General features: G+C 42.6%; 1 long non-coding RNA gene across 1 annotated transcript in view; it reads right to left on the reverse strand.

Moving 5' to 3' along the window:
* LOC308325602 overlaps positions 1 to 25,209 on the reverse strand; it is a 276,903-nt gene that overhangs the window by 148,013 nt on the left and 103,681 nt on the right. The window lies entirely within an intron of this gene.

A 25,209-nucleotide genomic window follows, 5' to 3' on the forward strand; every position in this document is an offset into this window, starting at 1 on the left:
TGCGAAGGAACAATGTAACTGGGCACATGTTTGTCGTTTTGGCTGCCTAGGAAAAATGCAGCCGTTATCTTAAAAGTTTTATTTATGGCCGTATGGCATCTTTGCCGTGTGATATCCTGGATAACATTTCTGAGGGCGAGGTTGTTGATAATAAACCTGCCACTTGTTTTCTATGATTTACTGAGCTGGATGAAATGTAGCCGACTTCATAACTACGGAAATAATATTCCTTGGAAGTGAAAACCAAAGCAACGATAATGGCTTTCAAAAGACTTACAAAGTACATATTGTATAACTTTGTTTTATGTCAGCCCATCTAAAAGCATGCATGACTTATTGTTTTGAGTTACAGTAATATATGTAAACGGACTTAAGCCTGTCAAAGTATATTAGTACACTGAATTTCCCTGGCCACATCCCAGAACCATTTCAAAGATTCATGTTGTGTTTATGGTGGAGCTAGTGTGCTCCTGAGCTCAGAGTTCAAAGAATAGGTTACCCTCCTGTCCTGAAACAAAGGAAGACGGTTTAGTGACCTTACCCGGGTGTGCAGTGTACAATCAATCCCAGGTCACATATGTTTTTGTTCGTCCTCTTTACCTTGAGGTTTTAGAAGATGAAGTAGATAGCACGCAAAGGCGCAACAGACCTCCTAAAGGCCACCTCACCAGTCCAGATGCAGCCTTTCATCTTTCTTTTTTTTCCTTCTTTTTTTAGAAGCACATTTTCTGTAATGATTTCTGCACTGACAGAAGGTCTGTGTATGATCAGAGCATGCTATTGCTCAGGGAGAGATCAGGCATGCATGTTATTTATTCCAAATCTGGAAGGTATTTCATGCGAGTATTTTCTGCTGGTTGTGGGGGTCAAACATATTCCCGTTATTGACAACTTTTACTTTGCCGGGGCCGAGTGTTCTTCTACTTACAAAATAGTAATTGTCCTATTTATCTCAGATTTGGAATGGTGAAATGTCCAGATAAGTACACTGGGGGCGAATGGATATATAAAACCAATGGGGTCAGTAGACAGTCCACTGCCCCATGGAGATCAAATAAGTGCTATTATGCGCTGATTCCCCTCAAGCTTTTTGGTGATAAGAGCAGCACGGTGAGGCTCTCCAGACCAGCGCTGCTGTCCCAGAAGCGTAGATAAATGGCTTCCTCTTTTGAAACGTCTTACTCCTCATTTGGATAAGCAGTTTAATCAGCAAAACACTTTAGTCTAAAAAAAACCATTCCCTCATTAATGTTAGCGCAAGCTGCCAAGGAGGGCAGCTCTTGTTTGCTCCCTAGTCAGTCTGGACACAGTCCATACTACACACGCCACCGCCATGAAGAAGCCTTTGAAGCCGAGCGACGCAGAGCACTCATGTCCAACCCAGTGTGCATTAACGTTGTCAGTCATTCCAATTGGCAGTGTGCCGAAGTAAGAGAACACAAACACCTAAAGGTAGTCCGTGCGCTCCGTTAATGGGGAAAAGGCTCAGATGTCAACAAGCAAAAAAAAAAGTTGTTTTCATTACATTTGATTGAATTTTCATGTTTAAGCCATGAGCTCTGATGTCGAATGCACCAACGTAGACTGTTGCAATTATTGTGGCTTTGTGACATAAATAGTGTTTTATGTCCAAGTTATTAACCCATTCAGAACGGGTAACCCCTTTTGGTGTTTTAAGCATTATGTTATACTTTAGCTATTGAAAATTGGGGGGTGATATTGACATTTCATATAATTCTGGGGGTCCTTGACATGAACCACTGATATAGGATGCAGGTTTTTCTGAAAACGGTCATAATTTAGAAGACATTTGTAGAATCGTCCTCGGGTCTAAATGGGTTAAGGAAATCCACAACTGCATATTCACATGTTTGAAGTAAGGCGATCAATTGAAGCGGGGATGTGCAGATGTTCAAGGCTCACAACACGGTGCCTGGTATCATTTAGACTATAAGGACAGAATAACAATATCCAAAGCAGATGATGGAGGCAAGTTTAAATATGTCAGTTCATATCTCTGGTCTGCTGCGTTTAGAAATGCTCGTATTAACTTTACAGGGTTGTACAGTACATGCATGTGCAATCTGTGACTCGACAAATATGTCTCAAGTCTCACAGAACACAGCATTGTTATACGAGACCTTTTTCCAGTTATTTGATGGCCTTTCATTACATGACTGAAAAGGCTGCAGTGCGTCATACTCAAAATCGCTTAAATTGTTTTGAAACCATGTTTTTGTTAGGAAGTGATCATAGTACAGCATGGTACATGAAGTTCTTTTTAAGAACAAATTGTTCCTAACAACACTACCAGTCCATCTCTGAACTTCAAGCAATATTTGATGCTGTTTAATTTACTCAAAATCGCTTAAATTGTTTTGAAAACATGTTTTTGTTAGGAAGTGATCATAGTACAGCATGGTACATGAAGTTCTTCTTTTTAAGAACAAATTGTTCCTAACAACACTACCAGTCCATCTCTGAACTTCAAGCAATATTTGATGGGACAATGTGATGAGCTTCCAGGACCTGAAAGACAAATTTAATTTACATAATTGGGACCTTTTTAGGTACCTACAAATCAGAGACTTTATAAATAGAAAGCTATTAAGAAGATAAGATGCAACAGGTGTAGAGATCATTAAGATTTTCCAAAATACTCAGGCATGAAGGAAGCATGAGTTCAAGTCCGTTGCTCTCCCCAGGTTTGCGAAGGGTGTGTAGAGCCCAGGATCAAAAGATAGTTTCAAATGTATATGTAGTTCTTCAAAACATGAAAGGAGATAATACTCTGAATATTAAAGCAAGATGGGAAACTATATCAGCAGAAGAATGGGAAAGAATATGTAAACATCAGTGGAAAATGAGTAGTTCCCCCACATGGAGAGAATTCAGCTGGAAAAATGTGAGTCGTTTCTTTTGCACTCCAGCCCAGAAAAGACATCAGTCGGACTGTTGGAGACTCTGTGGGGAAACATTGGCGAATCATTTTCATGTTTTCTGGAGTTGCCCTTCTGTGGTTCCATTTTGGAGATGTGTCCAAGTGTCCTGGAAGCAGTTTTTGGTGTTGACATTCCTTTTGATTTTAAAACCATGTATCTTGCAGATCTGGGAGGACTTCAATTTGCAAAGCAGGATCAGTATCTACTGAGGGTATTGCTGTTGGCATCCAAAAAAGCCTTAACAAAAAAGTGGCTTACAAATGTTATACCAACTATAAATGAATGGATTGATTTAATCTATAGTATATTTATTATGGAGAGAAAGTCTTCACAGATAACTGGTTTAGATGGATTACTCATGTCTCTACCATAAGACCTGACTTTGTATAAATTCAGTTAAACCTGTTTAACCTGTAGAAAAATATGCACCTGTTTGAGGTACTAGAGAAGAGAGGCAAATATCTCCCCTTGTGTGTATTGTACGTATATTGTTTTGGGTTGTATGTATTGTCAATTGTCAGTCGTTTCATTTATGTTTATGTTTGAATAAAATTCAATAAAAAGTTAAAAAAAAAATCCTTTTGAAACTTTCAAGGCCAATTTTAATCTGGCTTGCAGGTCATTCCACGACCAGGGGCCAAAAAAAGTCCAGCTAGTGCATTCCGTCAACTTCAGTGCAGGGCTTAACTATTCGGCTCCCCTTAGCCGCATAGAGCCGCCATTGGACTGGCCCCATGAAGTGAACAGAGATGTCGCAACTCTCCTTCAATGGCTCTGGTCGGGACATGTTCTGGGTCTGCATGGATCAGCACGTGTGAGCACACATCATCATCAAGATCAATTTGTGAGCTGCGCAGACCAAATAAAGTGAACGGCAGAGGGGAACAGAGTGGCATTCAGAGAGAATGGGCTGTGGGCGCTGGCCTGGGGGCGTGTTCTCTCTTCCGCATCATCAGTGCCATACCTGAGGCGGGGTTGGCGAAAGGGCCTTTCTGTGTGGAGTTTGCATGTTCTCCCCGTGTCCCCTGGGGTATATATACCCTCACAAAAAACATGCAGTAATCCTGGTCTCTAAACTGCCTCCCACTGGCCAGCCTGATGGAGGGGAAATGAACTGGTCGGACCATCGGAATAAGGTGTTCCTTCCACGCGCTACGTCCGGTCAGGGAAACTCTCCCCTGTTAGCCGTTTCGACCGAAAATCAACCGATAATTCCCAGTAGGTTACTTATTACGCCGATCTTATCCAGCCGATCGGCAGTGCATGCCCATACTCGTCGAAAACAATCGTACTGATCTTAAGTGATCACTGCGGTCTTGATGATTGATATCAGTCGAAACGGGTGCCCCTGTCAGTTGAAAAGAAGCAGCTTGGACTCCTCATGCATAGGTCAGTCCGCTGCCCCCCCAGGTTGGCAGAGGAAGTGTAAGTGAAAAAATGGGTTGCAAAATCGTGGGATAATAATGTAATTAAAAAAAAAGTGCTTGGTGCTTTTTCCGTGACATATTAAAACAATTCCCGCCAGCTTAATTACAGCTTAATTAATTAATAAATCCCGTATTGCAACGGTTTCCCTCCTTTGAACCCATATTTTGAAGATCCAAAATACCGTGACCGGACATAATGGTGTGTGTGTTGTCGGATTAGGTGTTGATCTCTCGCTAGCCGATAAGAAGTACAGGCCGGCACCATTAGATCGACCGCTATGCTCCGTGCAATAAGCCTCGTTTTTCCACCTGGGACGGGAATGTGGAGTCTAAAGCGACTGAAAGCGTGGGTGGCGCAGCCCAGTGTTATGGGTAACAACAGATAACCATCCGAAGCTAATGTGAGTAGCCTTTTGACTAGATCGGATCAAAACAATTCATACAACTGAATTAACGTATCTTACGTGTATTGGCGCTTGCCGAGACTAATTAATTAACGTAGCTCACGCGTAGTTTATTGGCGGGCTATATGTTAAGGTCTGTGTGTTTTAGTAAGTAGTTAAAGCAGGAGTAGCTCGTTATGAACAAAATGCCTCAGTCACATGTGATCAAGATTAATCTGTCAGATTCTTCAAGATGGAATGCTGTGATTTATTTCCCCCTAAAACATGACATCAGTTACTATGATTATACTAGGAGAAAGATTTTTTTCAAAAAAACTGTACAGAAAGTGCTAAAATTATGTTTGTATGTGGCCACATCCACCAGTTAAGTATTCTTGTTTTTCCTGATGGGTGGTGATGGCTGGTGATCCACCTGAACTGAAGCCGTACCCACAGCTGTTGTATGATAATAAAGGGGGAGGGGTTAGGGGAGGGGATGATATTGTGACTATAGATCGCCGCAGTCCCGCACCCTTTCATAACAACGCCAGGCCCAGGAAATAATTCCCAATGCATTTTTCCCATAGACATTTCAAAAAGTATTTATTTAAAGACCTTTTAAGCGTCGTACAAAGCCAACTCGAGTTGTGACAAATCATGACAATAAACACAATGGACCAAACAAATAATTACAAAGAAGAAAAACTAGAAACAAAGTGTTTTCTGTGCCGTTTTCTTCTTCCAATTGTTGTTTGTTGTCATGATTACTCACAACTCGAGTTGGCTTTGTACGAGGCTTAAAAGGTCTTTAAATAAATACTTTTTGAAATGTCTAAGAGGAAAATTAACGGGGAATCATTTCCTGGGCCCTGGTAAGGGGTGGGACTGCGACGCTCTATTACTGTCATTTCGATTGGGACTCAAAAGGCTTTCAACTTTCAGGAAGAAACCAAAAATACACAGACATATTTCAATATTTTAACTCCATAGACAGTGACACATGGAGTACAAAAATCACAGCACTCCATCTTTCATATGCCATTAACATTGCTGGCCCACAATAACCTACGTGACCTATGCTCCAGTCCGAGGAGCATTTTTCTAGTTTATCTTCAGTCTTTCTTATGCCAATCAACCCCATATTTAGATATACAACTTGTTGCTATTGTTGTACAATGAGCTCATTGGTACATTGCCACGAGCACACATTTGAAACAGCTGGACTTCTAAATATCTCTGCATTCAAGACTGTTGACAGCATGTTCAGATGATGGAATCACTGGAATGTTATTGGTCTCTTCTTCTCCATGAACTCCAAAAGAATACCTATATTTACCTCCCTCCTTGTATGGTGGGATGGAGTCTAGCCAGACCACTCAAATACAGCCCGCCTGTTCAGTCTTGGCTGATCTGGGTGTTCCGATCACAATTAAGTGGACAGCTCTATGAATACAGCGCTTGAATGTCTCTAGTTTTGTTGAAACTATGGTGTCTTGCATCAATCTAGATTTATCCAGGTTGTGTCTAGATCTAGTTAGAATATATTGCACTTCACAGCTGGCATACATACAATACAGTATCACTGGTGATTGGATTTGTACAGTGTACAAGCGCATACTGTTATGGACATCAATATATGTCCATCCGGGTGAATGTATATCTTAGAAGTTTATTCAGAAGAACAGCAACAAGCAAACAACATCTCTCAGTCTAGCAGGCCTAGCCTGGATCAAATCAACATTCTCTCTTCGTTCCATCTCTCTCTCGTGGTCTCCCTTCCACCAGTCTCTCCTGAGCTTCTCTGTAGGTCCTCTCTTATACCCCAATAGCAGGTCCACAGATAAACATGGCCATCACAAAGGTACAATACAATGGCTGTCTTGGCTATCGCCCCTCCTCCTGAGACAGGAACTACCTAGTGATACCTATTCAGGCCCAGCAGGGTCTCATAACAAACAATAGGTGTGACATAGCCTTTTACATACAACTTGATTGGATTGAGACAGGCTTTCAGGCCAAGGTGTCGTTGCTCACAGACACGACCAGACAGACTAGCATGGAACCATATACTATATAGATTTGAGTCTTCATATTTCCCACAACAATACTTTAAAAGTGAACAAAAAAACCCATTACAACATAAATGAAAACAAGAAATTATGACATTATAGTCATAATGTGTCAGGTGAAACAGGCGCTGTCTCCATTGTCCACCTTGTCTTTGTTTTCCCCCATATTATTATTGTTATTATTTTAGTAACATGTATGTTTACACATTCATTACAAATTAACACTGGCTTTTTGCCATGTAGACTGGGGTCTCAGTCCAGAGGTGAAAATCATAATGAAATAGCCTAAGGCTATTTTCTATCAATTACATTTTGGGGGTCCTTGAAATTTAAACGGCTGAGAATCAATGGGTTGTTAATCACCCTGAATGTGAATTATATCCCTACAATGACCACCTAGGCAGACATTATCCCTTACGTACAGTAGGCTGCTGGCCTATTATCACAACATGGAGTTATTTCATAGTATAGTAGACTGCTGCTGCTCTATTATTATCACAACATGGAGTCATTTCCTAGTATAGTAGACTGCTGCTGCTCTATTATTTATCTATTATATCACAACATGAAGTTATAGCATCATGTCGACCTAAATGGCGTTATATACAGTATGAGCAAGGTTAGGATGATAAACAAGCGCTGTCCGTCCATTGTGCATCTGTCCTGTCCCCACCCCCCCGGGCCGGCCGTGGTTAGACGTGCTACTGTAAATTGCAGACCTAACAAGATCACAAAGTGGCTCGGTAATGATGTTTCAAAGATGTACGCACATACTGTAGCGCAAACGGCACATGTTAACTGAGCCATACATGATAATGTAGTAGATGAACAACATACATTTGTGCGACCACACTCAAGTGTGCGCGCATGGATGCCGTTTGCATGCCGTCCCATTGGCCAGAGGTGCGTGTGTGCGTGCATGCATGCCGTTGCTTGCCTCGTCTGCCTCCTCTGGCCAATAGGACAGCCTGTCCCATTGGCCAGAGGAGGCAGACGAGGCAGCCAATCAGGCTAGGTCGTCAGTATGACTAGGTCCTCTAAATTACTATAGGTCGTCTACATTTCATGAGCTTTCATTAGTCAGGTTTCTCCTGACAAAAATGCATAAAAAAGGTAAAAGAAATATATATAAAACATAAAAAAGGAATGTAGGCTTATTACACAAATAAAAAAACATGAATGGCTAATACAGAAACAGATTCGTTTTCTCTGTGCGGTCGATTTATTTAATCTATAACAAGCACAAATCTAAAACAGGAGTTATCCCATTGTCTCTGTCAAAGACTTGTCTTCTCTGAATTAAAGGCCTGGGTGATGGAGCTGTTGGTGACAGGTATTTCATGTATTTTCTAAGTAGCCTCTGCGGCGCAGCCCATTCGACATGTTCGCTCTTCTTTTCCGCGAATGTGCCTTAAGCAGCTGTCGCCAAAACAGGCTGCATGCATGTGTGTGTGTGTGTTATCTCAGCTGCAGGCCAGCGGAGTGGCCATGCATGCTCACTGTCATGTCCTCAGCCTGTGGTCTCTGTATCTTCAGACAGGAAGATAGATGTGACTGCTATGGGCAGCATCGTTATTAATGAAAAGTGACATCATCGCGTGGTCTGCTAAACAGCAATCAGGCCCCTCTCTCTCCCTCACTCTCTCTCTCTCTCTCTCTCTGCAGCACTCAATGCAATCCAGATGTCCATTTGATTAAAGGCTTAAACAAGATTGGAGAGGGTGAGAAGAGAAGGGGGGGGGAGCTATACCATAGGTCAACCCCTGGATTCTAAAACAAAGAGTTTTATAAATTTCTTTTAAAATAAAAAACACATGCCTGGAAATCCCCCCCCTATTGCAGCCATGCCCCGGCCGGCCTTCCCGTTTCTTCTCTGCAGACCAACTCTGGGTTTTGAGCAGCTATAGCACTTGATAATATGCATGGAAATTCCACTCTAATTGGATCCACTGTTCGTGGTAAGACATTACAGGTTGGCAACTCTAATTGCTGTGGGAAAATCAGATAATGCATCTTAATTTACTCCCTTTCCTCTAATCACGACGATGGGATATTACATTTTTGTTTACCCTCGTTTCCAAACAAATTACAAGACATTAATCCCGTTCCAAATTTCAATATGGCTGTGGCATCATTCATTTCCAAAAGGTTGCTTCTTCAACAGGTTTGAATCATATGGCAGGGCCGTCTCAAACCCCAAGGAAGTCAAAAGGAATGCTGGTATGGATAAACTCCCGATAATATACATCCAAGTCAGTTCATTCCAGAATAGCATCTATAAACAGGTTGTCCGCATATTAAAGTCAGAGAGGCCTTGAAAACCTCAAAGTGGCAGCAGAAATGCAGTCATTTGGCAAAGTCACCGACGTCTGGTCCCCTCTGTTATGAAGGGGATTTTAGGTTTAAAAAGGGGGGGAAAAAAGAAGAAAAAAAGCAAATGTACACCTGTCAGAGATGAGGATGAATTAAAGTCTACACCGTTTTTTCCTTCTCACTCCTGCTAGCGCTTGACCTATTCTGGCCAACGAGACGAGCCAGCGGGCGGTTTGGACACACATGCAACCTGAACTGCCACATAAAATGACTCACCTGACACACTGACTGGGCGTGACCATGCTCAGCGGCTCACATTTTCCCCCCGCCAACTTTTGACGAGAGCAACGGCCAAGGCTGAAACTGAAGCATGAGCGAGCCGGCCGGCCCACAAAGCTGCTCGGTCCCATTTGTTTTCTTTAGCGTAGATGTTGCTGATGCAGGGCGGACGGAGGGGTGAAACACGAGAACTCATGAACTGGCTTTATGTGCTCCATATACAGCCCGCACTACCAGGCATAAAGTTTAACAATTTACCGAACCTGCTCCGGCGGTGTCCTGTGGTCTCTATGTCTGTGATGTCATCGAAAGCCCCGTAGCATCAGCAGAAGCTGTTCGTGTTTTGTTATGATGTCATAGGACAATAATGGGGATGGATGGACATGCAGCGCATGTCAAGTTCATTTCCTGTTCAACTCCAAAGGACTAGAGAGACAACTCAAGATTTCCAACTTCCAACTGTTCCTTAACCAATTTAAATTGTATCAATTTTAAAACATTAACACATTACGCAGCATTTCAAACATGCAAGTAAATATTAACAACTTAACCGACCATTGGCGTCTTTGGGTTGAACTCATGAGTAGAGCTTGCTTCATGTCTCTCTGTTTTCTATTTGTTTGGAATGACCGTTTAAACCTCAGGTGCTCTTAACGAGCAGCGGCCATTTTTGCTGCTGCACTCTGGGAAGTGTAGTTTGTGTGATGTTGACCATTATGGAAGATGCCTAGCAAAAGCTCCACTATACTGGGTTTTGACCAAACAGCGCTCGAGCGGGACAGTGACCCCTTGAAGAGTACGACGTCGGGGGAAACTCCCTCTGTGTGTCAAGGCTCTTTGCTGCTCCTTTCAGAGCCAAATGTTACACAGACTCGAATGGAAGGTACATCATCATACGGTGTCTGCACTGCCGTCAGTGTTGCTATGATGTTATCTGTTGGTGTAAGCCTGATGAGTGCCACACGGCAGCAGGCCTCATTAGGGTGGAGCGCTGCGCAGTATACCGTGAGGCAGTGCACAGGGACAGAGAGGTGATGCCGCAGCGGGAGGTAGGAATGACATAATAAGGCCAAAACACCATGGACAAAAGCATAAACAGGGAGTGTGTGTGAGGCCTGACCCTTCAATGTGTATATATATTTGCTTTAGCGATTACTTTTTTGTTTATTTACAGTACGTGTGCTCGCCGTCTGGCTTTAGTGGCTGACTTATGTGCTGTGTCATTGGAAAGTCATTGGAAAGTCATTTGGAGGTGACCGAATTATTGAGTTATCATTTTGTTTTTGAGTGGTGGCACACCGTCTCCTATGCACAGCTGTCCATAACTCCATATGTATGTATGTATGTCCGAATGTCCGAGTACAATGTATGTACCGGTATGTATGTATGTATGTATGTATGTATGTATGTCCGTATGTCTGAGTATTAATTATTTTGCGTTACACCCAGAGGTTGAACATTCTATTAAGTTACCAACTGTGCTTGACTTCAAAGCCAGCGCTCCAGTGGCCTTTCTGTAAATCCCGAGGCCCCCCCTGCAAGGATCTGGGTGGGGCCCTTTCACCTCAGTGTATAACATCACGGACGTCGCCCAAAAGACGAATTATTTTTATCTTTTCGGCAGACGTTCCTCCGCCCACTTTTCGAACATTGCCTGTTCGCCTGCTATCGCCTCTATCGGCAGTAGTTGCCGGGTCCCATTGACAAATAATGCACTTCCGGAAAATTCATCTGGCTGTCGCCCGCTGTTAAAACTGTAAAATGTAAGGCTAAAGCTTTGGGCGAGTGCCCCCCCCCTGCTGGAGGCTCCTCCCGCAGTGCATCGCTTGCGGAGCCTCAAATACGCCAGTGCACCGTTCACTTCACATTGGTGTGATTTTTAGCCTACTTGAACATGAGCATAATTTGATGAATGAGAAAATAAAGGGTGCATTTACAGTATGCTTTACATAGATTGTGCATTACATTCACCCATTCACCAATTCACACGCCGATGGTTGGAGGAAACCATGCCAGGCACCAGCCTGCATGTCGGGAGCAATTAGGGGTTCAGAGTCTTGCTCAAGAACACTTCGACACTAACTCTGGGAGAGCCTGGGTTCGAACTGGGAACCTTGCGGTTCCCACTCGGTCACTCTACCCCTGAGCCACATGCCGCCCTGAAAACATAATTGGTGTATCTCAAATAATCAGATCAAGAGCCAGGACAATTATCTCATGCAAAGTGTCAGTTAACGGCCTAAGCACTATCGTACTTCATCGTACGGCGAACAGCTAAAATAAACGTCGCGGCATATTGTCCGCTTGTAGAGCCGCTGTGTTTGATAATCAAGCGGGGGGAAAAGGAACAATTTTGAAAGTCCAGTGTGTTGATGGCATAAAAATCATAATCAAAGAATATGGTTTTGACAGGTTTCATATTTTGGCACAGGATGCTGAAGGGCAGTATATAAAAGAGGCTATAGATAATCTCGCCCTTACATCTAAATTGTGGCACACCCTTTAATGACGATCACTTAGCTCATATAATCACAGACATATGGTTTCCATGCTAATTGGCGAAAGTAACACCCAGAAAACTTCAAAGTAGTATGTCGTCATGCATAATGACCATTATTATATTTTTTATGTGCATATCGAAATTGAGATACAAATTGTTCAAGTTAATATCTGATTCTTAAAACAAACTTGAGGAATGGCGGTTCCTTCCAAAATCGCTAAAAGAAGATTACTATAATACACTGAGATCCAATGTGACTATAGGATTCCACGACACATGGCGTTTTGCTCATGTTAGGAAAGATGACATGAGAAATGGGAAAACCCTCCATCACTTATAACAATAAATTGCTTTTAATTCATCTATTCCCTTTAAAATGTTTTAAATCCCACATTTCTCATGGAAGTATTATTTTGGTTTCATCATCATCATCCTGATTCATCATGGTCAATATGCAGTCATTTTGTATAGTTACATTTTCAACAAATCTTCTCTGCCCTTCAACACTTTGCATTTCAGTGTGAGAGTGGTGTGAGCAGTAATGACACATAAATACTACAGTGTACTTTATTACACTGCCCCTATCAATCACGCTGTCTTATACGCCTTCAACCATACAAATGTTTGCCCTCTTTTACACACAACAGCATTATAGCGCATGGCAAATGACTCAATCAAAGCCAATGCATATGGAAATAGAATACACAAATACAACATTGTATAAAATGGCTGCAAATTTGCCGTGCATAAATATTTTAACTGCAACAGTGATTCTGAAAAGATCCCAATGTCAACAGCCTCATTTAAGGCAGTGAAACACAACAAACATCCTCCCGTCTCTGTTTAGACGTCTCAAATACATCTTATCAGGCATGGGGGGGGATGGTGGGGTGGGGGGGGGACGACGACTTCTCCTTTCTAAACAGAGCCAAACTTCTCTTTCCTCTCTGGTCTAAAGAGACACGTCAAGCCACCCTCTGGTCTCAGGATGTCTGCACCCCCCTGTTTGAAGTTTATCTAACTTCCATATGTACTGTATATATATGTGTTTTCCCCAGCAGAGTAAATAATGATTCCCTCATCTATACTCATCGTACCACCCACTGCACATGCTATTATTTATTATGAAATGACACCTCACAGCTCAGGGAAACTTTACTGCGATGAACATGATTCACGAACTAGACTATATGAGACACCGGGAAGGCCATTAAAATTATCGTCGTCGTTGTCAAAGTTGGTGAACTTTTAAGTAGGAACATGCACAGCCCCAGACGAAAGCTTTTACAGTCACATGTCCGGTAACACATGTCTGACCTGCCCTCTCCCCCCCTCCCCCTCCCCCCCCCCGGCCATACCTGAATGATAGAGAGGCCGTCTGGGAAATAAGACGGTTCAATTCCCAGCCCGGCAATGTGTCAAGGTGTCCCTGAGCAAGACATGCACTTATTACCCCCAACTGATCTCAAGTGTAACCACCTGGGCAGAAATCTGCTGGGTTATCATTTAAAAAAAGTGTCTAAAAACGTAATATATATTGGACAAGCTCACAACACATCACACCGAGCTTCATGTATAGATCAGATATTTTTGCGATTGTTAAAACACAAGAGGTCCGGTCCACTATGTCAATGGTCCTCATGCTGTGGGTCGGGACCCCCAGGGGGGTCGCCACATGATTTTTGGGGGGGGGGGGGTCCCCTGCAGATGACAGTGAAGCGACAATTTAAGGACTTCTAAGATCTTTTTAATATACTTAAAAAGCTGCTAAGCTGTGATCAGATACAAAAGATATTGGGATATGAGGTGCCTATGAAGTGTGATGTTTTGTACTTAGGAAACTTGATGGGGGGAAAGAGGATAGATATCTGGTAAGAAAGAAAGGCAGGAAAGAAATCGATCGCAAGAAAATGGGGACCTCCAACACAGGGACAATGGGAGGAGTTGATTCAGGAGATGCATCTCATGGAGAAACTGACACACCGTCTGAGACTGCAGGAAGAACTAATGGAGGACAAATGGTCCAAATGGACAACATTTAAGACTGAACAGAAATAATTAAGGGTATGGGGGAATGAGGAACAACAGTAGATGCCTATGAATATGTGATGTACATGCAAATTTTGATACGCAATGTCGACTTTAAGTGTACCGGTATTTTCTTTTTTTGTTTTGTTTGTTTGTACTGTATGTGTGTTGCTGCTGTTTTCTTTGTTTTTATGTTCAAAAAATTAATACAAATTTAAGTGACACAAAAAAAAGCTGCTCCTGGTCCTGATGGTACCATCTGTCCAATTAAGACCTTCAGCTCTCACTGGGCCGGTTCGCAGCCGAGTGTACGGCGGCTGGGATGAGGAATGAAGAAATATAGGCAAGCTCAGGAAAGAGGCAAGCTCATGCATAATGATCTGCTATTTTCATAATATTTATCTGTGGAACAGAGTAAAAAAAAATAGGGGGTTAATTATGATTATTTCGGGGGGGTCACGGGCTGAAAAGGTTGAGAACCTCTACACTGTGGCCCTCATAACTATTTGCACCGCCAATCCGACCGATATGCCCATATATGGGTGTATAACATGTGGACAAATCGGTGTTGTTCATCATCAAACACACACCCCTCATCATCTTCAGCACAGTCAGCATGACACATGCTGATGCAGTGGGAACTCTATTACTGTATGTCTCACCGTGCGCCGTGTGGCCACACAGTAGCAGCAAGAAGCGGCAAGATGCCGCTTAGAGCAGGCGTCTCTTCCAGAGTTTCTTTTAAACAGCTGGTGGATGAAATTACGCTCTCGTGCGGCTTCAGCGTCATTTCCACCCACCGAGTGCAAATTTGCAACCGTTTCTGTCTGTGTCTGACATCAGTGCAGGCTGTCTGTCCGTCCATCCACCCGCCCGCTGCCCACCGCAAATTCTTTAAACTAGTCGATGCCGTTTCAGGGATATATGTTACCCTATACCTCTCTCTCCCCCCTTCTCTCTCCCTCCCTCCCTCTCTTTCTGCCCCACTCTATCAGCCACGGTTGTCCCCTGTGTTAGTTAGATATGACTTTGAATTAGCTTTTTGGGGGGAATGTCTATTAGCATTTTTGGGGAAAAGCCCAAAATAGGGACGCCAGGTTGAAAGTGGTTAAAGTGGCTGAGCTAATTATTAGTGTGAATAAAAATTCCGGCCTGTTTCAGGTCAGAAATTATTTACAATTTAGCTTCCAATGGCTCTGGTCTGGCTCTGATCAAAGAGCAATTTTCGCTTCAGCCCAATTAAAAAAAAATATATATATATTCAGGCACATGTGATCCGCCTCAGGGAACACGCAAATGGAAATGGCCAGGACTTTGCCGAAATGGCAACGTTCCGAAGTGAAAAGGTTCAGCATGCAATGTTTACAAAACCGAAGGCTGAGAGCTATAGAAATTTCAACCTGGTGATAAATTTCCTTTTTGCATTGTTTCAATCTTTGAATGCACTTAGATACGCATTCTGTCTGCTTTGAAGACTGCTAGTGAACATATGGCTTTCCCTTCCTTCCCTTCAATTTTCTGATATATACCAGGTGTTTTGCTTTTCATGGATGGTGCCCTCTCCTGATAATAGATTCACTACTAGGTCAGATGTACTGAAGTGCCGCCCGCTCTGGAACGAGAGGCCTGTTTTTGTGTGTCATTTTTTTTAAAGAAATTAATTCTAAAATTCAACCCAATTGTCTAAAATCACACCTGTGTGAAGTGAGTGGTGCAACTCCGTGTGGGGAACTTCCACACCCACAGGAACGAGCCCAGGGTGGCGGCCCGGTTCCGGCAAGCCTCCCTGCGTCCGAAACGGTTGAGAAATGACAGAGTTACCGTGTGGGGGTTCCCAGGGGGTCCTTCTACTGTACTGTCACTGTACTGTACTGTCACACGCAAAATCGTCATACAGTTAATATGTGTGTGTGTGTGTGTGTGTGTGTGTGTGTGTGTGTGTGTTAGGCTGTGCAACAGTGACACTTGGTGATGAAAACCAACTAATTTAATTGCTATTTTCGTGCTCGGACACAAGAGACACACAAAGCTCTGTATAGGAGTGGTTGCACCATGCACTAAAAAATCAAACAGTCTCATGTGTCGGTCATAATGTTTCTGTTATTAACGTGGTGCCAAAACAATTTATTGTAGTTCCAAGTATGAGAGCCATGAATTTTCTCCTGACTCATGCTTCAAAGGCCAAAAGGCCAGTGGGCAATTTGAACAATTGTTAGAATGTGCAAAATCTCATAGATGATAAACTGATTTAAAACAAGCAAATGGCCTCACAGGCCCATCAAGTCAAGTTGTTGTGCGTACAACATTGCTAAAACTGTCTGCTTTTACTGCAAACCAGGCAAGTTTTGTCAAATACTGGAAACTGTGGAAAGAAGATGTTCTGCGCTAGGCGTTTTGAATTCGGCATTTACAATTACAGCAACAACAGTTGCCTCATTTACTGTTTTGGTTCCAACCAATTTGTGGAGCATGTGGAAAAATATTTCTTTAAGCCTGATTTGTCATACAATTTCTGGTCTCTATAGATCGGAGTCTGTTTGACAATGAGCTGCATAACAATAACAACTAGAAAAAGTGCACCTCGAGTCGGGGCACAGCTAGGTCTCCACCAGGAGGATAGGAATGTTTGTGATAGATAGTGTATACCGATTTGCATGATGTATGGATCAAATCTGTACGAGCAATGTAAAGAAATGTGTTTTGCAAAAGTCGGTCTCAAGTGGCATTTCTTCCTCGGCATAGTGGGAATGTGCATGCGTAATTTCACGGAACTCGCAAGCTGTGTTCATGATTTGTGGCATTTTGTTTCGAAACCGTCCAATCCCGCAAGCTTTGGAAGGCAATCTTAGCCAATCGGCATGAAATATGGGAAATGGGACAGATCTGTCGATCACATGACTATAGATAGTGTATAGTTTACAGATTTGCAAGGTTAAAATGTGTGCGAGTGAAGAGGATCTATTCACAGAAGATGAGAGAAATGGACTGAGTATAGAAATCAACAGGTCGACACTGATGATAATAATGGACATTCATGAATGGACTGAATGGATAGGTTGCTTGTTAAAGTTGAAAATGATGAATATGAACCCTTGTCCCTTACAGTGTGACTGCAATTCTATGTTTATCTGCAAATAAAAATCAAGTTTAAAATATGCGCGAGTGATGTAATGAAATGTGTTTAGCAAAACTCGGCCTCATGGTGGCGCTATAACAGGCCATAGCATTAACCATAATACTATGTTGGACAATGTAACTGAACAAGGTAAGGTTCCCCAATTTGTTATACGAGAATGAACAGAACCAGAGGCTGATGTAACAAAAGCGTCAAGTTTATTCCACATGTAGGCTACTAGTCTGTAGAAATATTCAAGTTAAAATAATACAGTAGGAAAGAGAGGGGTTATTGTAGCTGGGAAATCATGATCCTATAAATGTGGGACCGAGCCCAAGGGCAGGTGATATAGGGTGAAGGCCTCAGGGCCTAGTAGCCTACTGGGTCCTCCAAACTAAACATACACAGCAAATAAACCAATCAAATCGAAGCAATACGAATACGCAAAACCAAAATCACAGCAAACTAAATCCATTCATTATTAATGGCCCAGTATATGCCACTATGTCTTCAACGCCACTATGGCACATATTTGGCCCAACAAACATTCTGGTCAACCCCGTCTCAAATACAATATGGCACGGTGGGGAAAACTGTGAAAGGTTGTAGGTTAGTTGTCCTCCTACAATAGACCAGGATTACCCCTCCAAATTCATTACATTATACAAAATATAACAAAATGACTAAAATAGAACAAAATACCAAAAACTATACCCAGTCAATATATTCAAGGCTCCCACTGAATACCCAATGTGGTTAAACCAGGACAAGACCTGAAGTTGACCAAGAATCAGCATCAGAATCATTGGTGTCACACCACAGTTTTACAAAGTACAAAAGTGGGTGAAATTCGTTTTTGTGCATAGTTCCTATAACGGCATTGCCTGTCATCAGGCCGCCAAGCAAGGCCTCGCCCGTCATCAGAGCGCTGAGCTCAGCGACTAACATTGTCCCCATGTAAAAAACAAACAAACAAACATGTCAAAAACCCTCTTAAAACCCATTCCCCTATATAGGCCTACCCTTTACTGACTCCGGCAGCGTCCCAAATCACAAAACATCACACCTGCCGAACTCACTAGTTCAAATATATCCCCATCAAAATGAATGAACAAAGCATAAACATTAGTTTGAGGATTTCTTACCAAGTGCTAGGCCTCCTTCTCCTTCTTCTTCTTCTTCTTCTTCTTCTTCTTCTTTGGTATAATGGTGGGTTACTACCAATAAGGTGCATGCCGCCACCTACTGTACCGGAGTATGAAGTAGGACTGATCCATACACTACTTTCACAAAAATCAACTAATATTTACATAAAAACACCCAAAGTGATCCCTTTCCCATGATTTATTCCATTCTATCCAGACCCAGTGGTCTGTGTGGGTGCAAAAATCCTTCTCTCGGTGTGTAATCAAGATCCTAGTCTCCACTGATTAATGTAATTATAATGTCCAAAAGTACCTCATGCCTCCAGGCCACCAACAAACACTCAAATCAGGTTTCTGGCCAAACGTGAGGCCTCAACCCTGCATGGTCACCCCTTTTATGCACTATACGCTTAAATGGGCAGTGCTACAGTACAATGATAATGTTTTATCCCTGCCTTTGGTCAGACTGAGGGAACGTGACAGTCTCATACTGTATGTTTGTTCAGTATGATTCACAATGATAATTTCATTAAAGGACCACTTCACCACTTTTCATATAATCGGTCCTCACTAATGTTCATGAAAAAAAAAATACCACAATTCTTTCCTACTCGGTCTGTTTCTCATAGGAGGGCTGTGGGAAGTTCATAAACCAGTGACATCTGTTAAGTTAATGTTGTTCCCTGCTTACTACTTCCAGTGAGTGTGTGTGTTATCTGATGCACTGTGACTTTAAGGGTGCGTTCGGAGCTGCGCCCTGAACGCACTGGTGTGCTCTCTTGTCGTTCGTTTATTCAGTGCACTCGGTGCGTTGTCGTTCGAACATCCAGTGCGCTGCGCACCAGGTGTGCCGAGTGCCCGCACTGAGCGACCCTACCCTGAAGCTGGGGTTGGCCGGTGTGAATGCGTCACAGCTGTGGTCGTTCGTAAATAAGGCACACTGAACGCACTCTGTGACGTCACCGCCCACCACACTCAATAAACTGACCACATGCCCACATATGAACGACCACAGCTGTGACCGATTCACACCGGACAACTCCAGCTTCAGGGTAGGGTCACTCAGTGCGGGCACTCGGCACACCCGGTGTGCAGGGCACTGGATTTTCGAACGAAAATCGAGTACACTGAATAAACGAACGACAAGAGAGCACATAAGTGCGTTCAGGGCGCATTTCCGAACTCACCCATACTGTGAGTCTGTTGTGTAGTTTGGGAGAGTGCCGACTTTCTTTTAAAAACATGAATATAAAAAATAAAATAAAAAGTATTATCGCGAGAACGATGGCTTTCATTATCGCATTGCAACTTTTCAGGAATAGAAAGCCTGCAGTTTCTATTAGCTTGCCTTGGATTCCCCATAGATGATGTCACTGGTGGACAAACATTGAGGTATTTTATCATGAACATTAGTGAGGAGCTGAGGACCAATTATATGAAGGTCCTTAACAATTTATGTTAACCACATTAACTGTGGCAATCTCTATTTTGGGCAAATATTCAAAGTGTGTCATAATGTGTCAAAATCGGTCATAGCACCTAAAAAATGTATAGGGATTAAGCTAGTGGTATAAGACAAGTGAATGTCCCCTCTGTTTTTTTTGTTTTGTTTTTCCAACCTTCCCCATGTGTGAGTCTACTGTAAGAATAGGTCTGCAGTAGAATACATTGTACACACCTTTTCTGTGTATATATATCCTCCAAACAATGATATGAGTTTCTAAAAAGTTACACTCTGACTTTATGGGACCATTTTACACAATGAAATGAACATCTGTAATGACTGGAATCATAGCAATAGTATAAGGCCCCTCTGCCCTTCTTATAGGAGTAACTTCTACCAACGAAAAGAATAAGTAGATGTCAACATTCCTGTGAAGTTTGTGTCAGTGTTTTTCATAATCACATTTAAAGCTTTAATCAGATTAAGCATGTACAATACAAGCTTACCCCATGTGTGGTCTCCTGTATGCCCCCCCCCACCCCCTCCCCCACAATCCTATTATTTCTCCATTTTCATTACTGGATAATACCTGTGGGATATTGTATCATTATTGTTATTAATGTTATTAATATACCGCCGATTGACATTTGAAGCACATGATGTTCATGTGTGCTGCCCAATTCACGAATACGATTTTTTGGATACAAGTTGCTACAGTAAATACATTGTGTCATTTTGGATTGAAGGGTTGGGTTGTAAGCCGTTTCCTTGAGTGCTACACATTCCTCGCAGGTTTTCGATTTATTAGCTGTTGGCGGTCAAGTGTCAGCAGACAAAAATGGTCCAGTGAGTGATGCTCAGCTGGAGACAACACATCTGCCCCTTAAGGATCCCCATGTTATGTAATTTAAATGTGAAACAGTGGTTCTTAATTCTCCTTGGTGATTAGCTACACGCTTCATTCCGCACTTTGCCACGCCGAACTGGGGGAAAGCATGACTTGCTGCATGCCATGTTAAACTGTTAAGTCTTAACAGAGTCAGCTCCTGTTATTTTATCTTCTGCGGGTGAATAACTATGTCCAGTCTCGCTAAATCAAAGCGTGTCTAATGAGAAGGAAGTGACTGTGGGGGAAAGGCTGGGAGGTCCGAGGAAACTCAGCCACTGAAGGTGCGAAGGATGAGGACAGATGTTGTGTTGTCTCCCACAGTGAGGTCACCTTGATGGCTTTGACCTCATAAGCGCGAGTCAGCATGACTCTCACAGCCAACAGGTCATAAATATAGGCCTGGAATTGGGAGGCAGACATTACCAACTTAGTACTGCATGACCTAATGATCTGGAAGGCTATAGGAGGCAGCGTAGTGTGTTGTTTTGGTGTGATCACTTCTGTTCACTGAAATAGCTCTGTGTGTGTGTGTGTGTGTGTGTGTGTGTGTGTGTGTGTGTGTGTGTGTGTGTGTGTGTGTGTGTGTGTGGTGGTACAGTATAGGCTGCAAAAATGGATTTACTGCTCAGTGTTGATGCAAACCAGTGCAACAACACCAATGTATATGAAGCCTGATTTATACGTTGCCATACAGAGCGTGAATTAGACATGAGTGTATAAGAAGTGGGAGCAAGCAAATGTTGAGTAACTTGTTATTTCTCAAGTTTATCAAGTGTAGGACAATTACACAAGGGGGATCCAGTGGGTGCCCAGCAAAATGAGGAACAATTAAACCACTTAAACTCTATTTTATACCTTCATAAAACGACAAAATGTTTCACATTGCAGTGCACAATTTGTGAACATTTTGTGTATGTCATGCTCAAAATACGGACCCAATTGAAAGTGGTTGATTTCACAGTTATTTCAATAGGCAATTCAGGGAGTCCTTGACAGGAAACATTTTTAGAACCACGCTGTCTTATTGTATGTAACATTTCAGCCTGTGACAGGTGTCTGCTCATGAGGTGATGCAGGTATTGCACACAGAATAATAGAAAGAGTATAATAATATGACTAGACTAGAATATAGATTGATTCGTTCTTCAGGTAAACCATACACATAGATTCATGATGACACAATTGACAATTTAAGCCCTACATGTGTGGTGGATAAATATTATGTTCGCTTCAAAGCATTGTTCCAATTAGACGTCCTTGACCGAATGCTGGCAAAAGTGGCAACAAAATCACAAATAGGCCAATTGAGCACTTTAAACTATCATTATTGTAATTAGTGAATTGGTTTGACCATGACTCCTAGTCTGCATTTAATTGGCTGTGAAACTACCAATATAAGATTCTTACAGCTGGGGCCACAGGGGAAGAGACAGTGATACACTGCCCACCATTGGTAAGAATTTATCACTACAATGAATGCGATTACCACTATACTCCCTATATCAATCACCTGACCCTGTGGGGGTTCAGGGGGGGATCTGCTTAGTGTGAGCACTGTTGTCTTTAGAGTAAAAAAGTGTTTAGGGACCACAAAGTCTGATGACGTCCATAGCTGTTCTCATATTCTTCCCCCGTTGTTTTGCAAAATGACTGTATCGGTGATCACGTCCCCAAACAGGTCAGGCAATTCCAGTTGCGAAGCCGCACAGAGGATTTATTAGAACCAGATGGGCTGTGCTCCCTTACTAGCCCCGGCCGACTCGAAAAACACTGGGCTGGCTTCTCCCAGGCCTGCTCTGGGGGAACGGAGAGAGGCTGGTCCACCCATTTCCTTTCCTTGCCCTTCCCAGGCATGTCAGAGAGGAGCCAAGCCAAAAAAAATCAGACCTGCAGTGGCTTTTGGACAGGCCAGGACTCGACCAGTGTGGTAATTACGGATGGCAAGAGGGAAGGTGTGTGGTGGAGGAAGGGGGGGTGGGGGGGGTATAGATGCCAGGCGGAATCATCCCATGCCAAGAGCTTTAAAAGACCCACAAGGGAACTGAAAGAAAATAAACAAACAGATTGCCGAAGAGTTAAAAAGCGCCGGAGCTTTTATTCCCTGACGTTCCCTTGACATTGATTGTCAAAACAAAAGTAGCTGCGGTGGACGGAGTTTGTTGAGTCTTTGATGATAAGCAGTGATGATACTACAGAACACACTACAAGCAAGTAGCAATACGTCTATAATGTGTAATTAGTAAGGTCTCGTTGTGCCACCTACAAGGCTCGAGGCCCTATCTCGAGCAGAGGACCTTTTCCCACTCAGTTACAAATGCCTTCAATTATTGCCAACAGCAATTTACACTTGTCCTTAGTTACAACTCATTCACTTCTGGCCAGCCACCTGTTTCTCATTGGCTAGACATGCAGTTCTGGTATCCCTCCACATCTCTTAGCTGAAGCAAGCTCTTCGGTCCTATATGGCTGGGAGTGGTTAGGTTTACACTGTGCAGAACCCCAAAATAAATTAGACTTATCAACTTGTGTTGTTGTTGTTGCAGTCCAAGAGCTAAAACATCTCTTATCTGTTATCTTTATGGTCCCGTGAAAGAATAATGTGAGTGTCATTATCGCATGCCTATTTTTCACTCAAGGAGATAAAACTGAATTGCATTGTTTCTCAAATTATATTATATTCTTACGTGATTTATATTCTTGTCTGGAATTAATGTTGTCGAACGCCTATTATACAGCAAAATCCTGACTCAGGATTTTATTGTGTACTCAATGCTGCTTTACATAAGGAGAACAGTGTACTGTAATGTATCTGAATTTAGACATTCTACCGAGTCTTAACACATTCTGGACGGGAACCCGTTTTGGTGTTTTAACTAAGCATTATGTTATACTTTAGCTATTGAAAAATAGCAGATCTACAAGCTCATAGGAGCATTGTATCTGTTTGTTTTTTTTAATCGTGAAAATGTGACACAAATCCTTGAATATACTGTATATTCTTTCAAAGTGAATGTTTTTAACTGCACAGATTCAGAGGTGTCCAAAACATGGGCAGATATAACCCAATCCTGCTGTGGAGTTTGGGGTGGACAAATTCGAGCTGTTTACAATTAGGTGTTAAAAGAACTGGATGGAGCGTTTGGGACACCATAAGGCTCATAGTTCTCCCTCTCTCCCACCGCTTTCTATTTGACGTGTCTGCATGAATCACAAACAATATTAGGTGTTACCGGGAGGATGAATCTGCAGAATATGATTCATTCACTCCGGTTCGGGGTGCAGAGAGAGTCGCCAGACTTTATTTGCTCATTAACCCATTCTGACCTGAGATCAGATTCATACGAGGTTTCCACGGGACACACACTGGTCTGATGAACCCATTCTGACCTGAGATCAGATTCTAAAAATGTCAGTCGTTCTTCGAATTTTTCAAAAATAGCAGACCTACAAGCTCGTAGCGCGCCACTCGGTGGCGCGATATGAGCTTGTAGATCTGCTATTTTTCAATAGGTAAAGCATAACATGATGCTGACACCAAAATGGGTGCCCGGTCAGAATGGGTTAAGGGCCTCACTTATGATCCTTCGCAGGGACCAGAAACGTTTCAAAAAAATACATTTCCAAACAGGTGGAGAGACTTATGAGCGCTGGGTGGATTTCCTGAGGAGAAGCATTAAAACAGTGCCGAAAACTGGAAAAAGCACTGCTGCAGTCCTATTAGGAGGATCTGGCATTTGCTCATGTTTGTAGTAAAGCAGTGGAATAATCTAATGTTGCACAATTTTGTTTTGGGTGGCCTTGCATATACACCCCCTCAAACTCCACCCCCTCAAACTCCACCCCCCCCAACAAAACATAAACAGACACTGCTCAGGGAATGCCCAAACATAATTCATTGCTCTAGCCCAGATTTTTCCTTGCAGCTGCCATGTCTGCCATGACAGGTCTGTGTCTCAGAAGGAGCATGTAAGAAGAACATTGGCCCCCGCGAATACTGTTGATTTACTCCATGAGTTGGTAAAAAATGAGAGGTTTCTGTCTGTTGTTGTTCGACGCAGATTGAGGAAACAGGTGAGCGTCAGGGCCAAAAACAGAAAAACAACTTATTTCTTGGGCTACTGTTTCTTGACGTCAAGGACACAGTCATGTCTGCAGTCCACTGGCTTTGATATACGGTATGAGAAGATAATGGTGGGACATATGGTAAAGTACCTGGTGTCCTTGAGAGAAGAAAAGAGGCAGTAGTTCTACGTTCTTACAAAAGAGTAAAAGGTAATGAAATGAGTTGCAAGAGTACGATGAGTTGAGGAGTACAGTAGAAATATAAAGGCTGCATATACTGTATATGTGCAGTTCAATGAGGTCATGAGCCGGCGCGGGTTTCAATGGTTTGTAATTTTACACTGAAAAGACCCAAGGAAAAACAAACTCACCAACTTAACTTATGCATATTTACATTATGGTAGTCTGCTAAAGTAATTCTCGATGGTTAAATCTTTTCCGTTTGTCTCTGCAGCTTATGAATTCACAACACATATCAAGCACTGATACATTTATAAAAATGCCACAGAACAATTAATAGCCAGTATCGTGCGTGTGAGATTGAATATTGTGTTACATAAACACGGGAGGGTGAATGACCCGTTGGGTTCCATGCAGGTGTGACCATCGTAAA

This window comes from Protomyctophum bolini, assembly GCF_963924005.1.
Source record: "Protomyctophum bolini genome assembly, chromosome: 12".
Lineage (NCBI taxonomy): Eukaryota > Metazoa > Chordata > Actinopteri > Myctophiformes > Myctophidae > Protomyctophum > Protomyctophum bolini.